Raw genomic sequence first — 6,000 nt, 5'->3', positions numbered from 1 at the left:
GGTCTTGCTTTGTGGCCGCGCGTCTTACCGCACGGCTAAGGATGGCCCCCGTTTGTTAATAAAAAGTTTAAATAACACTGCTATTTGTTTTTGATATGATTAATTTGATTGGGCTCAAATTTCGAAGTTGAGTCGAAAATAAATAGCAATGTTTTATTGTCCCCAACGAGTGGGAGTAGAATACATTCATTTTCAGAGTCCAGAATGAAATCGGATTTCGTTGGTTAAAGATGTGAACTTTAACCTCTTGAGGGAGTTGTGATAAAATATGTTCAGCAAGTTGGAAAAAAAACCTTCATATGTGGTTTTATAAGCATGATCAGGTGGAAAATACACTGAGGCAAACACGTGTATTTCACCTGCTATGTATGATTTTACCCAAACATGCCCAAATTCTTTAGATTAGGAAGCAGGAATGATTTCTGAATTAAAAGTAGTCGAAATAGCTACCTGATTTTCCATTAGACTCATATAAATTTCTGTCGTCTCGAAAAACATTAAACTGCTTCCAAAAACTTCTTCACTTTTTACGCTTTCGTCCCAGCTAGTTTCGGTAGCCATTATGGCCAAAAAAGATGTGCTTCAAATGTTTTTATAACTTTGCTTCATTTTAGCTGGGCTTTTCATGCGATTGAAATTTTGACAATATATCAAAACCTCGATCATATTCTTAGCTTAGTTTAGCTTAGCTTAGCTTAGCTTAGACTGACTGTACATATGGTTACTACTCTGTGCAATTAATTGCTACTCTGCTACTCTGGCCAATTATTTACAGTCAGTTGGGAAAGGAAGGGAAGGTTAGTGTGTGGTTATTGTTGCTGCTAGAGACCGAGAATACCTCTGCATCTCCACAATTACCACGGAAAGGAATTTGTGTTAGTTGGGTGGGATAATCAGAAACATAGATCGGGATTCACCATGGAAAGCGATGCGATCTATGCAACTTCTTTTTTACCAATTAGTACGGATAGTTTTATATACAACATTATTAGCATTTTCTGATCAGATCTTTTGGAATACGTGTTGAATTGTTCATCCATCTTAGGGATAAACAATCAATCACTCAAAGTAAGCGATTGTTCATTTGAATGTGGACTAAAATGTCAACGCCATCGTTATTGCTTCAACGCGAGGATATGTAATGCTTACTGTGAAGGGGCGACAATGTTGGCGACAAAGAAACCAAATTTGAAACTAAGCGAAAAAAAAATCATCATCGACAAAACAGGCAACTTTATCCAGAATCGGATTATTGATTCTGTTATAACTGTTTCTGTGAGCACTCGAAACTAGAAAGAAATCCCACAGTGCCGGACACATAAGCCATCAAATAACCGTTTCAAATTTATCGGGGGAAAACAAGCTTAGAGCCTGACAGGCATCATTCAATGTTTCTGCTAATGGAATTAGTGTCCAACGCGATTTATAACTATTTAATGACAAGACGGTATTTATGATAGTATTGTAATGAATGTAATTTAGAAACTAATAGCACTCGAAAGTTGGACGCAAAATTGTTCATATCGTATTAAATTTAGATTAGAGAGGTATTGAGAGAAGTCCACCGATTATTGTGCCCGTGTTATTCTTTTTTTGGAAGTTATGATTCTCGCGACAGTTAGAGAGAGCCGTTACACAATGAACGACATCAAATAAGGTTAATTTTAGGTGAACATTATAATTTGTTGAATTTTCTTCAAAGTTTTGAAAGTCAAATTATTTTAACTTGAAGAGTTTACTAACCTCTTAATAATTAAATGCAACAACACAAGAAATGCCAAATTTAAGAAAAAGAAAAAAAAAGATATAAGTTTTCCAGAAATACGATCCAGTACACCAGTGGCGTAGCCACGGAGGTGGTTTTGGACATAAAACTCCCCCAGAGACAAAATGTTCAGAAAAAAAATTTTTTTCGAACGTTCTCGAAATTGAAAAATGTTGAGAAAATCGAACCACTTCACACAAGTTCAAACAAAGCAGCAATCAAAGCGTTTTGTTGGCGGCGGAGTAAATGTTCGTCAAACTGCTTGACTGGTGTGTACCTACACGGAAGAAAAAAAGTACCCAAAATTGAGTACTTTTAAACTTATTTTTGTGTTATTTTCTCTCTTCGCTTTCATCCACTCTTTCTTTTGTTGTCAAAAACAAAAGAGCCAAACAATCCAACGACGCCAGTTCAATACGGGAAGCCAATTTTTAATTTTTTTACCTGAGGTCGAAATTGAGTGAATTAAACTTAAATTTGGGTCAATAAATTTTCCGTTGGGTACTTTTTTAACATGGGAGTAAAGGCAAACTACTTCGACCCTACTTACTCAATTTTGGCTTCCCGTACGGATGTTCGAGGTTGGGTGAATTAAACTCACTATTGGGTAGTTTATTTCTTCCGTGTACGCTGCATTAGGTCAGGATTTGGTGGTTGTTCTTGCTGCTGTTGCTGTGGCTGCCGCTGATGCTGTTGTTGTTGCTTCTACCGTTGCTGTTGATTCTGCTCAGTATTAGCGTTAGGTGGTTTCAATTCCATTTGTGATTTTTAGTTGGATTGATGCTTCCACCCTTCTTAAAATTGAGACAGGAGCTGAAAAAGTTGCAATTGGGTTTTCGATTGTTATTGGAGGCTTTCACTGCGTCGTTTGAGATTCCTCTTGCTAGTGATCTTGTTTTTGATTTTGTTGGCATTGGTGGTGTTGATGAGACGTTTGTTTTGTTTTGTTTGTTTCTGCTGATTCCATTCTTGATCCATTTTTTCCTGTCTGGACTCCATCTACATTTCATTTCCCCACCAGGAAAGCATTTCTAGCTGGGTTTGTTGATATGCGCAAAGCAGTTCCTTTGACTTGAGCATCGGTATTTAGCAATTTTGCACGACGCTCAGCAAAAAGTTCAGCAACGGCATCACGCAAAAATTTATTCGAAGGGGGTCTGGTTGCAGCTGCTGTTGTAGGGTGGTAAGCGATTGAATATTTGGACATTGTTTCTGCTTTTGCAGGCGATTTTCATGTATGCTACTATTTTATGATAATTCTTCCTCCATAAATTTCGACTGACCGGTTCCTGCTGCTTTTAGCTGCAAGCCGAATATACCTCTGCACTTACCACGAGATCATGCGGAATTTGTTAGAATTTTTGGGTTAAGTTCAAGAGGCAGAGGTCCGTCTTGGTTAACGAGATGCCAATGTGATAGATAAGAGAAGGCAATTGAATGGAATTTCTAATTGGATGTAGGAAACGAGCTCTATAGTTCATTTCCAATTCTAGCAGATTACTGTTAGAATACTCAAGTTGAAAGTATAGGAATAGTAATGGGAACGGTATGGAAGTCCATTTCCAGTTCTAGCAATTGCTAGAACATGAGAAATATAGAGAAAGATACAAAGTAGGAGAATGGAACGGACCTGGGATTGAACCCACGACCTCCTACGTATGAGGCAGAAGCAGTAGCCATATGACTACCAAGCCCGCTTGGACTTTAGATTTTTGATTTTTGGTGAAAAAGTGCAAATCAATATTTTTTTTCACATATGATGCGTTTTTCAGGACTCTTCGCTAAAAAATGTAACGTGTCTTGTTTTGATTTGTTTAACGTAAAACCTAATTTTTTAAAACCTCTAATTTTTTTGTTGCATTTTTTCCCGCTTGCAAAACAGTAGCAAATAACATTCTCCTACATTGTCTGCGGAATCCCCATCAACATGGCTCGCGCGCGCCGAGAAGCAGCTTTCTTGTATCTATTGAAGTGATTCCATTAGCCCCGCCTCTTCATTAATCGTTATGAGTGCACATTATATTTACACCCATATCAGTCACAAAGGGGCGGGGCTAACGGGCTTAATTTATTACATACAAGAAAGCTGCTGTTCAGCGCGCGCGAGCGATTTTGATCGAGATTCCACAAAGAGCGGTTCGACATTCGATGCAGCGGAGCGGAAACAGCAACACGAAGGCGTGGGTGGCAGTGGCAATGCGGAAAATTTATTCCAAATTTTGCAGGCTAAGCGAAAAATCATCAAGTGGCGGTCGGACAGTTTCAACGCAAGGTGCCGACAAACGTTTGAATGCAGTTAGTTATTGGAAAGGCGCATTGGGAAATGAAAAATGGTTCTTCTCAGGACCAACATTTTATGAAAAGAAAGAGTTAATTGCGAAAATGGACTGTTTCGGTGGCATCGGGTTTGGCGTGGTAGCTTGGTTGCTGTTAATGATTCCTATAACTAACGCTATCAAATTCGCTATTTACGAGTTTTGCACTTTGAAGAAAGTTTATTTCGGATAGTCGGATCGACCTTCTTTTGTATAAAATCAATGAAGACGCCACCTCTGTGGAAACTATCTAGAGCAACCACCCATCAATGAACGACGCTCGGACAGACAGATGCCAAGAGATAATGTTTTGTAATATGAAGAAACTTCGTCTTGAATCAAATTTCTGTTGTTATTCCTCGCACCAATACGCATCTTAGATAAACAACATCTCCTAACCAAATTCAGAATCTTGCGAAAAAAAATTATTGGATTCTTTGAATTTGTCAATAGTTCGCGTGCGCCGAAAAGCAGCTTTCTTATATCTAATAAAGAAATTCCATTAGCCCCGCCCCTGCATTAATCGTTATGAGTGCACATTTTATTTACACCCATATCAGATCACAAAGCGGCGGGGCTAACGGGCTCCATTTATTGTCAGATTTACTGGATATGATACACTGCGCGGCGTTTGTAATGTTCCCAAATGGGTACTTGCACAAAACTTCACGCGGCGAATGACTGTCGGGGGCGAGTCGAGTCAAGTACGAGACACTGAAGACGGCCTTACTGTTGAGGTCGAAATACGTATCTGTCAAGATACAATTAAGTGGTGGAATTCAATGGGATTGTACAAACTCGTCTTATGACAAGTGCACTTGATTTATTTCTATTGCTTTCATAATTTATTAGAAAGCTGATACTATATATAAATATATTCTTACAGAGTTTATTAATGAGTCTAATAAGGTGTATCACAATCAATAATCAATTTTATGTTTGAGACTTATACATATTTTATGAGGCTCACACATACAATTTATTGTTATGGACTAATTGCAAATATCTATAAAGCTCACACATTTTTTTTTCCTTTTCGGGTGTGCCACTGCGACCTGTTATTAGATCTATTGTAGAATTACTTCATTACTATTGATATGCAATGCAGTATCGGCTTTGATACAGTTGTTGTTTTGTTTTCTCAAGAGCACCATGACAAGGTCCCGCTATTTAGACCCTTCACAGAGAGCAATCCCATTGAAGGCGCGCCCCTTATCAATAGGAAATCAATCCTTTCTTGAGAAAACAGAACAGTGATACTGTTTTTGGCCATGCATCGGAGCCCTAGCCACATCCTTGTCTTGCTTCGAGAATATCACCAGTAAAACAATAAAAACCCGGGATTTAGCTCTGTCTACAAGACCATTTCAAGCAAGAGAATTTGTTCAGTAATAAGAACTTCCGTGTGTTCCTCTCACTACCATTTTCACCAGATCATGAAGAGTTAGTACGTATTTAAACCCCTAACTCGATTTTTCCATCAGTCAGTTCAGCCTAGGACCGGGTACCGAGGTTTTTTAACTAATTGCTCGAAAAGTTGTTTCCGCTGCATACAGTCTAGCCTCAAACAAGAGGAATTCGAGTCTTTCAACTGTCTGCAAGGTAACATAATTTATGTTTTATTTCTGAGACTGCTGTTGGTAGCGGGGACTAAATACGAATCCTTAATTACCACAACTTATTGCCCTAGCTAGAAAAATAGATTAAGCTAGGGCTCTGTTTGGTAGATCTTACACCGCAACACACTACGTCAAAGTGATCTACCGTGTTACGGGACATGCTCACACATAAATTTGATATGGATATTTTTGGCAGTGTAGTAAGCGTTAACAGAAAAATTTGTATAACCAAAAGTTTTGAAAACAACTTTACGGTTTTCTTCAGTGGCGCAGCCAAAATTTTTGATAATATACAGTATGG

This window comes from Armigeres subalbatus, chromosome 2 (genome assembly GCF_024139115.2).
Source record: "Armigeres subalbatus isolate Guangzhou_Male chromosome 2, GZ_Asu_2, whole genome shotgun sequence".
Taxonomy (NCBI): domain Eukaryota; kingdom Metazoa; phylum Arthropoda; class Insecta; order Diptera; family Culicidae; genus Armigeres; species Armigeres subalbatus.
The sequence above is the reverse complement of the archived record's forward strand: the minus strand, read 5'-3'. Positions refer to the sequence as shown.